The sequence below is a fragment of the Centruroides sculpturatus genome, unplaced genomic scaffold (assembly GCF_000671375.1).
Source record: "Centruroides sculpturatus isolate CEXI.00-Female unplaced genomic scaffold, Cexi_2.0 scaffold3322, whole genome shotgun sequence".
Classification (NCBI taxonomy): Eukaryota; Metazoa; Arthropoda; class Arachnida; order Scorpiones; family Buthidae; genus Centruroides; species Centruroides sculpturatus.
In genome coordinates, this window is record NW_019387412.1 from 1 (window position 1) to 11,236 (window position 11,236).

Below are 11,236 nucleotides of genomic sequence, written 5' to 3' on the forward strand. Positions count from 1 at the left end.
GAATCTATCAATTTTTGGCTGATTGTTACAGCTGATTAAATAATGAATTGTTTTAGTATTGAGCCATGATTATCACTAGAAATGCATTAATAATCTTTATTTCAATAATTTAATATGTAGAAAAATTAAAATAGATTACATACCCTTCTTTTTCTAATAAGCAACGAGCTCTTGTACGTAATTTTATGGACAACTGATGAATTGCAGAAATAACCAGACTATCTAAAGCCTAAAAAAATCAAATGGCATTTATTATTTCAAGTAGAAAATGAATTTTTATTAGATAAAAGAACATCAATAAATTATTTTAAATGGTACATTATTTGACATTTACTGAAATACTTCAGTTAGTTATAATAAATACACTAATATCTATATTCACAACTAAAGATCAACAGTTAGAGTTAGAAGTTAAACAATAAGTGTTCATGTACTAAACTTAAAGCAAATAGTAACTGATCACAAAGAACTATGAATTCCATAATTCAAATTTAAAAAGAGAAAAATGAAATAAAAAGAGATAATCTGCAGAAATAAATATAAATAGGAAAAAATAAAAAAAAATTTCCCTACTATTTATTTGGAATATCTGATTCTCCTCATTTTTAATATTTATAATTTTATTACAAAATATATATTATTTCTTCACATTCTAGTAGATAAGAATAAACTGAAGTACTAGTACAAAAAAAAACTGAAAAATGGAAAAGTTATGTTAATTGTTTTGATTATTTTTGAACCAACTGAAAATTGCTTGTAACATGTAAATAAAGTAATAACTTCTACACTTTTTATTGACTTGATGATAATACTACATTAAGAAAAATAAGTTCTTAATTTTATAAAAATAATAGCTACTGAGTAATTATATTTTATTAAGTATTTTGGCATTTTAAGTTTTAATTACATTTATTAATTGAAAACTTATCATAAATTTCTTTAAATTCTTACCTTCCAAAGACTGCTCAACACGTTTAAGATTTTTTAAAATGCTTGAAAGATCCCTGGTGAGATTTCCTTCATTATGTATGTTAGATTTCTTCTCCACAACCTGAGGTAATACTTCTTCAATCATTAATCGAATATCACTTTTCTCTGAATATTTTTGCCTAAAATAAAGAAAAAATTTTAAAAACTGCATTAACTTACAATTGTAATTTGAACTTTATAAATTAATCATTAGTGAACATGTTCAGTAGAATTTTATGCATATAATAAGATGTTTCTTTAAATTAGAATTGAGACTGCCTAAAAGTTACAGGAAAATCCTTATTATCTAAAATGATAAACCTGCCAGTGAATATGCTACTATTATATTGTAATTCATAAAAGAAAGTTTAAAACAATAACATATTACAAATTAATTTGTTTCTGTTAATTATAAGTTAAATGATAAAAAGTATTTTGATGAGAGATTCTTAAAACTATTGTTTGTATTTACATTATACAGCTAATACAATAACACATCTTTAAACTTTGTAAAAATTCATGTTCTTATTTGATTAAATTCATTAAGGTATAGAAAAAACTTAAAAGTGATACTATATAAATAGTTGATGCAGACATTTTGGATTAAAAATTATAAGCATAACCAAACACTCAGATAAAAGGATTTATCTAAGGTAGCATCAGTTCATATTACCTCTAACTGGAGTTCTACTATATTTTTTAATGAATTCACTTTAAGAAACCAAAACAAGTTAAAAGACAATCAGAATTATGGAATTTTTTATTTTAACATAAATTAATTAATTAATTAATAAAACTGGAAGCTGGGCAAGTTGCTTCTTGGAGAATGCCCGCCTCAATGATCAGGTGCGACCCCTTTTTATATGCATCCCACGTGAGAACAATCTCAGGTGACTTTGACTTAATGTGTTCTAAGTTTGAGATGTGTCTTTACCTTGGCCAGAGCAGTCTGACTCTTTTTTCCATATAAGGTAACAACTTCAAAATTTGTAGACATCATCAATGAGGTGTTGGGACTCTTTATCACTTCATAATTTACTCCATTTGACAGTTTCCCATCATTAATAGGCAAACATTTGACTAAGGTTGTAACATAAGTCCAAACATCATAATGAATGTTGACTTCGATAGATAAGACTGATCAAATATCCTTCTGAGTATCGCAAGTGGGTGAAAAAAAGAAGCGGAAGAATTAGGTCCCCCATTTCCAGACTAATTAGAGAATTTTTACATGAGTCTAAAAATATGTTCGATTTCCTGCAAAAACACAAAAAACCACCTGTAAATTTTGCATGCCGCTTTATATTAACACTTCCTTTGTTACTCAACACTTCCATTGTTGACACTTCCATTGTTACACATCTTTGAAGTCAACCACTTTCAACCCCACATGCAAGAATTAGGTCCCCCGTTTCCAGACTAATTAGAGAATTTTTACATCCAGTCAAACAAACTATTTTCAATTTGATCAATTTTCTGGAACGTTTACAATCATTCTATAATCGAACCAATTCGAATTTGAAACGGTTCAAACATTTTTAAAATCGAAATAGAAAATCTTCGAAGTCAACCACTTTAAGCCCCCGTATCTCCCGTACCCTTATAGCTATCGAGATGCAACCACCATAGTGCATGAATGGAGACTTGGGGCTACTACCACATAACACCATTCATGTGCGATGTGTAGTTTTGGCTGAAAAGTGAAATATAGGAACACACACGTCCATTTATATATATATATATATATATATATCATATTGAATCTATCAATTTTTGGCTGATTGTTACAGCTGATTAAATAATGAATTGTTTTAGTATTGAGCCATGATTATCACTAGAAATGCATTAATAATCTTTATTTCAATAATTTAATATGTAGAAAAATTAAAATAGATTACATACCCTTCTTTTTCTAATAAGCAACGAGCTCTTGTACGTAATTTTATGGACAACTGATGAATTGCAGAAATAACCAGACTATCTAAAGCCTAAAAAAATCAAATGGCATTTATTATTTCAAGTAGAAAATGAATTTTTATTAGATAAAAGAACATCAATAAATTATTTTAAATGGTACATTATTTGACATTTACTGAAATACTTCAGTTAGTTATAATAAATACACTAATATCTATATTCACAACTAAAGATCAACAGTTAGAGTTAGAAGTTAAACAATAAGTGTTCATGTACTAAACTTAAAGCAAATAGTAACTGATCACAAAGAACTATGAATTCCATAATTCAAATTTAAAAAGAGAAAAATGAAATAAAAAGAGATAATCTGCAGAAATAAATATAAATAGGAAAAAATAAAAAAAAATTTCCCTACTATTTATTTGGAATATCTGATTCTCCTCATTTTTAATATTTATAATTTTATTACAAAATATATATTATTTCTTCACATTCTAGTAGAGAAAATAATATATATTTTGTAATAAAATTATAAATATTAAAAATGAGGAGAATCAAATATTTCAAATAGAAATAAAATATCAGATATAGATAAAATTGCATATTATATATATATTAAAAGTATTCTCTATTAAATGAATTGATTATAATGGCTAAACATGATAACTGCTAAGTTTAAGTTTATTTTCATTCACTTACTGAAAGCTCTTTTTTACTTGAATTTTGCTGTTGCGGTGAACTTTTTCCTTGTGATAATTTTTCTGATCCTTTCTCTTCAAAACTAGAATGCTATAAGCAAACAAAAGAATGTTAAATATATTTTAAAACAAAGACAAAAATTTTAGGTATTTTTAGCATATGAACAGAATAAAAACTGTGAACAAAATTTTAATGATTACTTAAGAGTGAATGATAATTATAATAATGAATTGGTTGTAATAATTACATCAACAAAATTATTACTATAATTATAACAACCAGTTAGTTCATTATACTTCACATCTCTTCTTTAATAATATCTTATGTTAATGTATTTTTAATGCAACATTTATTGTATGGAGAAGTTATCTCTTGCTATATGGTATTGCAGTATTACTCTATTATTATTATTATTTATTTATTTATTTATTTATAAAGTAATCAATATTCAAAGAATATTGAAAATGTTAAGGTTACAAAGTAATCAATATTCTTTGAATATTGATTACTTTGTAACCTTAATATTTTATGCTATAAAATGAATGAACAGAACTGAAAATAAAGCATAAGTTTTGAAAATTTTTTCCCATTAATTTTGAAGACTTAATTTTTAAAAACAATTGACAAACTTGCATCAGTTTTTCTTTTATATGTACTATAATTTGAAATGTTATTTGTGAATTGAAAGAATAATCCCAAAAACTTAAAATCTGAAGTTAAAAATTACATGACTTGTTGCTGGATTTTTTTAATGAAACAAAGCTTTAAAAGTAAATATATGACAAGAAAAAATGTCCAAAAAGTACTTTTATATAATATCATCATCAGCAACCAAACCCACATTCAGCAGAAAGAATAATTACTAAAATTGCCAATAATATGTTTGGATGCTGAGACACACTTAATGCATAAGCCTAATGCATAAGCCATCCTCAAGTGACTGATTTTTGGAATATCAGTTACAAACTCTTCCAAAGTAGAATACAGTAACTATAGACTATTAGAACATTAAATTTTAAATATTTGAATATAAATACAGTCAATTCCATTTAATTGGGCTACCGGTTAATTGGGGCAGCCACTTTATTGGGCCAATTCTCAAAGAATGGAAACCAAACTAATAATACATAATTTAAATGCTTAATTGGGACAACGTTTTGCTTACTTGGGACAATAGCTGAAAAGGAATTTAGCAATTTTTGATATATTTTAGGGATATTCTGAAAATATGTCAACACTATGTACATTAATGTCATGTTTGGCAGAGACAAAGCAATTTTGTCTTTCACTTGGGTGGTTTGATTTTTCCAGAGGGGTAAAACATAGTGGGACATATCACACCGAGATCCCATCTGAGGCAGACCTGAATGCAAGCTACTGACCCTTCTCTGGATTGGACTGGACAATCTTCTTAAAAGCAAAGGGACAAAGACTCCTGGACAATTTTTTGAGGTCCTTTGACCAAGTTGGAAGACAGCTAGAGTTCCCTTGGGAGGTGTTGTGCATGATTACATGAAATGTAGACTTGGACAGCAACCATCCAATCATTGGGACCAGCATCTGGAGCTGTTGGATTCTATGGATGCTCCTGCTGAAATGAACCATCTCCAAGTAAAGGAAACTGTGCTCAAAGAAAAGCTGTAAGGTAACTTTTGGATGAACCCAGACATGTTCTAACTAAAAAGGGTTAAAAGAAAAGATTGAAAGATGAACCCTTTGTATGTCATTACTAATATTTGGCAACACTAGCATGATGTGAATCAGTTATCTATCATCATGAGTCAGGCAAATTTATAGTACAATTATTTTCTGTATTTTGGTTTAATAAAGCATTAAAATGGGTACCTAATTATTATTTTTTACCTACATATTACATATTTTATTTTAGAATTTATTATTAGTTCGTTTAATTGGGGCAGTCACTTAATTGGGCCAAAATGGATTAGTCCCAACATGTCCCAATTAAGCAGAATTGACTATATAACATTCCAATAATTCCAACATAAATAGTAACATAAAAATAAAAAATTAACATTAAATTCTAACATAAAAGTGAAGTAAAATAAAATATAACTAGAATTGTAAATTTTAAATACAAAGTATATCTTAGTAAATGTTGTAACTAAGAATTTCTACAAAGAAGCTTGTTTTTTTATAATGAACTTTCACTTTCATGCTGATGGCAATCTTTTGCATTAATATATTTATTATTCAACCTGCTCTTTATATATATTAATTTTTTCAGCATTCAGTGTTAATGTTGGAGATTGTAAAGTCTTAACTATCTCTGCCTCATCTCATTTTACCATAGAGCTTTCAGCTTGTGATATCTGGGATAATACTGTATAGCAAGGCCCTCCTTTTTTTTAATACTATATTGATGTTCAAGTATAATTTCCAAATCTCTTTTGGTGACTCCAATATAATTCTTCTTTATTCCTAATTACATGTTTTCATAAGATATCTTGTACCCACCTGGGGGCATAGTCTAGTCACTTATCTCTCGTCTTTTCTTTCAAGGACAAATGACGTCAAAATGAGAGACAAAATTTGTCTCTCAGAGACAGCGACGATTCTGGTCACTTTTAACGACCATGATTTTACTAGGTTGATTATACATATTTGGGTTTCCTCCCAATATGTATAATCCTTAGGGGCTACTTTTTTGGTAAAATGTAGTCTGCGAGCGACTATGAATATGGGCAAACAATTTTAGGATTTTTATATGGACATGCGTTAACATTCATTTGCATTGTTCATCGGGATAAATACAAACAGTATGGGTACGTTGCACAGACAGTCTATTATTGTAAGAATAAATTATCAAATTAAGATTTTTAAACATTAATTTAAGTGAAAGAAAATTGTTCAACTTTAGCTTCACAGGCTATTTTCAAAACCTTTGCGGTCGACCGCAGTCTACGTGTTGTCTATCCCTGCCATACAGCCTGTATGTTCCTAAGTGATGAATCAGATATTTCTTCTTTTTGGGTAGAGAAACTACTGCTGCTCAATAATTTGGTCTAACTGTAAAAGTAATTTGTTTCTTTCTGCTGATGAATCAGCCATAATTGATTTAACTGCCAACATGATGGCAGTTAAAGTGGCCAGATTTGAAGATGCAATTTATCTTATGTTCCATTTAAAATTATCACATTTGAGCTAAAATTGACATAAATATATAAAAATATTAATCTTGGATCTTTCCCAATTGAAAGAATCTGAAAATTGTTCTGGTTCATTTTAGTCATTTGTAATAAAATACATAACAATGTCTTTGGCATATATATTGGTGTTAGACTCGTTAAATGAAGTGTTTATGTGACAATAAAAGCACTGATGAAAAAGAAAAGCAGCCTGTCCACTGACAGAGAATGCCAAACACTGACAGTTGGCAACTATGATTATGGAATGAGACTAAGAAGTTTTTAGTAAAATATGAGAATACATAACTATTTTCCTTAGCCTAGATTCATCACTCTGCAATGTTTTTCTTATCTCCAAATTTTGAAATTTTCTTGTGTTGAAAAAAGACAATTTAAAGCTACAAGTGTCATTAAATTGCCATGTGATACAACCATTAGTGGTAGTAAATTAAAAAAAAAATGTTTTTAATTAACAGCTCTAAATGAATAAGNAGTTAGTATACATTTGTTGGTGCATCATACTGCAAAAAATAATTATTATTAATGTTTTAAATAAAAAAATTAATATTTATCAGTTTGAAAATGCACACTATTAAAATAATTAAACGTAATCAAAATAACAAAACAAAAAATTCTTTTTACAACTTTTTCATTTCAGCATGAATTAAGTTTACTGCCTCAAATTATACAAATTGGTTAATTTTTATTAAATCCTTATTTCCTAGTTTCCTTATTGACCATGTAAATTCCTTATGTAATTGTCAATTTTAAAATTTGACCATAAATTTGATTACAGTATAGTTTTGGAGTTTTGATCAATTTGAATGTTCCATTTTAAGTTGGTGTACATCATCTAGATTTTACAAAAATCAATTTTTTGAGAAAAAAATCTCATTACTAACAGTTTATTACTTTCATTTATAAAATTAAGAATAAGAAAACATTATAATATAAATATACTAGATATAAAATATAATATAAAATAAAAATACTACATTCTGTATATAAAAAAAATATACAGGATGAAATATGTTTAAAAATATTACAAATTGAAGACTAAATACAAATAAAAATTTGATGTCTTCACAAATTCTTCACAACCACAGGAACACAATTAACATGAGCAGAGTTGATCTTTCCTTTGAGGAATTCCTTTAATGAATATGTAAGCTGATCGGTTTACATGTTTGTAAGCAGAAAAGAGCCTTAAAGGAAACGTCAACTCTGCGCCTGTTAATTGTGTTCCTGTGGTTGTGAAGTATTTGTGAAGATATCAAATTTTTTTTTGTATTTATTCAATTTGTAATGCTAATGTAGGTACATATTAATGTAATGGCAGTGTTCAAACTGATGTTTAAATTCATGTAAATACCAATATTTTAAAAACCTATTTAAAATACTTTTAATATTTCATGCATTCTGGAGTATTTGAAATAGTAAAAAGTACAGGGTAGGCCAAAAGTCCATTATCATTTAAAAATGAAAACTTTTTTGCTATTATTATATTATATTTTTTTTTTCAGATTTTTAAAATACAGAATTTGGAAATAAATTATGGGTAAATTAATGCCAGAACAACATACAGCTATTAAGGCAAATTTTTGGAAAAACAATAATTTCCAGAAATGTGGAGTTTTGTTGACAGTCATGTTCCCCTGATCTGATGGCCCCAGATTTCTTTTTATGGGGATATTTGAAACAGCAAGTGTTCATTAATAAGCCCCAAACTCTTGCTGAGCTGAAGGACAGTATTTGTTAGGAAATTTGAATGATTAATATAGTCATTTTGCAAGCAGTTATGGAGAGTGGCATAGAAAGGGCTCAACTTTGTGAAGAGGAAAATGTGGGTCATTTAAAATTGTTTAGGCCAAAAAAATCTCCAAGATGTGTACATTATAATGTTAAAAAGAAACTTATATAATAATTAAAAGTAAAAAAAATTATTTCATTTTTAAAAGGTAAAGTGACTTTTGGCCCACCCTGTATTTCATATATTTTTTAGTATTTCAAATACCAAATATTATACTTATGTTGAGTATTTGAAAATAGAATTTCCTAGCAAAAATGTTTCAAATAAAATATGAAATATTCTAAAATATTTGAAATAAGAACTGAAATAGTTTTATTTGAAATATCACCCAGCCCTGATTGAAAATTTGAATATTGGAAAGTGTTTTCCATTATTTCTTACAGGAAAAGTTTAATTTGTTCTCAGTCCATATGAATAATCCCAACAAATTACTTAAAACAATACAAACACTGCAAAACACCTATTTACTGTTATATTAAAACATTATAAATTCGAAATACCTATCTTCCTAACAAACACTTTTAAGATCATTAAAGGCTTTGTTCATAAGCAACAACACAATGAATAAGTTTGTATAGAATTATAAATTGTTATATGAACTGCATTTTTTTAATATACAATAGAAACAATAAAAATTTTGTAATGATACTATGCATTTTGTATTAAAGCATTACTGGAGAAAAACAAAACAACAATGATAATAAACAAAATGAGGTAGTAAATCCACTTTAATGAACTCTTAAGATTAAACTCATATGACTGTACTAAAATTTTATGATAAAAAATCTCTAAACTTCATCTATAGTAAAACACAAACATCACTGAAATAAACAAAAATATCACTGAAATAAACAAAAATAAATGTTGAGAATGGAGTCACTTCCTTCTCATCTTTTGCTGTGTAACTTTTAAATTTTTTGGAATTGTGCTTTGAATAAATTTATAATACTGGGATTCTTTGATTTGGATGTTATTTATTACATATTATAAGATCATTCATTGCAGTGGAAAAAATTCAGATACGGAGAGTTTGGATACTAAAATATGGCTGTATTGATTTTCACACCATACTTTATAATTGTCTAAATTCCATACAAAAAAACTGATAAATGCACTTTTTTACAACTGCATTCATTATTTTTTGTAAATAATTCAGATTTCCTGCTAAACTTTTCAGTTGTCTGCAAAATTTTTGCTTGAACTAGGATACCATTTATTATGATGTCTAAATTCAGATTTTTGAAGTGCTTTCATCACCACCATCATCATCATCATTCCTCTTGTGATATTGAGATTGCAGGTATTCATTTACTAAAGAATTTAAATTCTTTAGTAAATGACATATTTATTAATAATTAACTATACAGTTATCACAGTTAAACTGTTACATGGAAATATAATTATTGTAAGTAATTTTAAAAATATACTGTATGAAATAAATGATATTACATATTGTTTGATCATTTGACAAAATACAGAGATGAAATCTCCAGTATACATTGATGGTGCTGTTCTATATGCAAAATAATCTACATATGTTATTCATTTAATAACGATGTATATATTAAATGTGATCAATTTATCTTCCAAAGTTAGTAAATAATAATAAAATTAATGAAAAAATTCATCTTGAGTGCATTTTTACTAGATTTATAAGTTTTCAAAAAACGAAAATTGAATCACTCAAAAAAATAAATCAATGCATTAAATCAAAAATTCACTAAAAAAATTCATCAAATTAAAAGTATACTATATTAATAGTTACAGTTCTTTTGACACACAATTGTGTTGAATAGCATTTGTTACTTATATTTACATATTGTAATCTTATATAATTTTGGCAATAACTTACACAATATATTGTGTTAATAAATATTTTTCTCTAATACTGAAGATGCAAATCCCTAAAATTAACATTGAACATCTGTATTAAAATTTAATAAATTATTCTTACATTAAAAACTAATCTAAAAACAATCTTAATTTATAAGATTATTGTAATTCATTTCATTTAAATGCATAAAATTATGAATCCTTCAATTTTTAACATAAATTTATTTTTATATTAAAATGTTAATTTGAATATATATGTATTCCAACAATTAAATCTGGAGTTATAATAATACATATCTTGCTAGAGAAGTTTACTTATGAGATATATTCATATATATATATATTCATATATATATATGAATATATCTCATAAGTAACACCTTAATAAGAATATGCATAAACATGAAAATATACATTTTGTGAATAAACTTCTCTAGCAAGACATGTTATTAACATTTCAGATTTAATTGTTGGAAATATGTACATTCAAACATAAGATATTAAACAGTTCACTTTTAGAAAGATTAATAATGAAATTAAAATATTACTTTANAATTCATCTTGAGTGCATTTTTACTAGATTTATAAGTTTTCAAAAAACGAAAATTGAATCACTCAAAAAAATAAATCAATGCATTAAATCAAAAATTCACTAAAAAAATTCATCAAATTAAAAGTATACTATATTAATAGTTACAGTTCTTTTGACACACAATTGTGTTGAATAGCATTTGTTACTTATATTTACATATTGTAATCTTATATAATTTTGGCAATAACTTACACAATATATTGTGTTAATAAATATTTTTCTCTAATACTGAAGATGCAAATCCCTAAAATTAACATTGAACATCTGTAT

At 26.5% G+C, this 11,236-nt stretch overlaps 1 long non-coding RNA gene across 1 annotated transcript; it reads right to left on the minus strand.

The window, feature by feature from the left end:
- Positions 1-1,069: 1,069 nt before the first annotated feature.
- On the minus strand, positions 1,070-3,778 carry LOC111616409. Its single transcript, XR_002755242.1, has 3 exons — positions 3,586-3,778; positions 2,872-2,957; positions 1,070-1,109 (listed from the first exon to the last, which is right to left on the minus strand). It is a non-coding gene; the product is annotated as an uncharacterized LOC111616409 (long non-coding RNA).
- Between the last annotated feature and the right edge of the window lie 7,458 nt (positions 3,779-11,236).